The sequence below is a fragment of the Silene latifolia genome, chromosome 5 (genome assembly GCF_048544455.1).
Source record: "Silene latifolia isolate original U9 population chromosome 5, ASM4854445v1, whole genome shotgun sequence".
Classification (NCBI taxonomy): Eukaryota; Viridiplantae; Streptophyta; class Magnoliopsida; order Caryophyllales; family Caryophyllaceae; genus Silene; species Silene latifolia.
In genome coordinates this window covers 69,736,124-69,736,903 of record NC_133530.1, presented here as the reverse complement: position 1 = coordinate 69,736,903, position 780 = coordinate 69,736,124, and the positions used below count along the sequence as shown (strand labels likewise).

Below are 780 nucleotides of genomic sequence, written 5' to 3'. Positions count from 1 at the left end.
CTATTGAGTTCATCAACCCTTTTGCAAGAGAAGGTGAGGAGAACCCAACACAAAATCAACCCACAATGCCTAAATTTTCATCACATTCCGTACCCACCGAGGAGAACCTACCTAATGGTACTCCTACACCACAACACTTAACCGGAAATTTTATTGCCAAATCCGCATTTATCTAATTAGTCGAAAGAAGCCAATTTGGGGGGATGCCTAGTGAAGACCCTCACTCTCACATGGAGACTTTTTGTGACTATTGTGATGCGATATCTCAAACCGGTGTGACTCAAGACCAAATTCGATGGGTCTTATTTCCTTTTTCTCTAATTGGCACCGCAAAACAATGGTTGAAAGGCCTTGATAAGGCTACTCTCGGAATTGATTCTTGGAAGAAGTTGGCTGTAGTTTTCTACAAAAAGTTCTATCCACCGGAAAAGACTAACATGCTAAGAGCTCAAGTTACGGGCTTTAAGCAAAGAGATGAAGAATCTTTTTATGAAGCTTGGGAGCGATTCAAAGGAATTTGCCGCTCATGTCCTCACCATGGACTTAGCGAGTGGTCCTTGGTACAACAATTTTGGAATGGTCTTTATGAAGACTCAAGAAACATTCTCAACATGGGATCAAATGGAATGTTCACCGAAGTTGACAACAATCAAACTTGGAACAAGATTGAGGAAATGGCGGTCCATAACTCACAATATAGTAGACCTCGCAAGGCTACTAGAGGAGGAAAGCATGAAGTGGATTCTATTACTCAATTAGGTGCTCAACTTAGTGCTCACA

The 780-nt window shown here is 41.7% G+C and overlaps 1 non-coding gene across 1 annotated transcript; it reads right to left on the bottom strand.

Annotated features, from left to right (window-relative positions):
• Positions 1 to 437: 437 nt before the first annotated feature.
• LOC141658013 (small nucleolar RNA R71) lies at positions 438 to 544 on the bottom strand. The gene has a single exon (XR_012548924.1). It is a non-coding gene; the product is annotated as a small nucleolar RNA R71 (small nucleolar RNA).
• Positions 545 to 780: the final 236 nt, after the last annotated feature.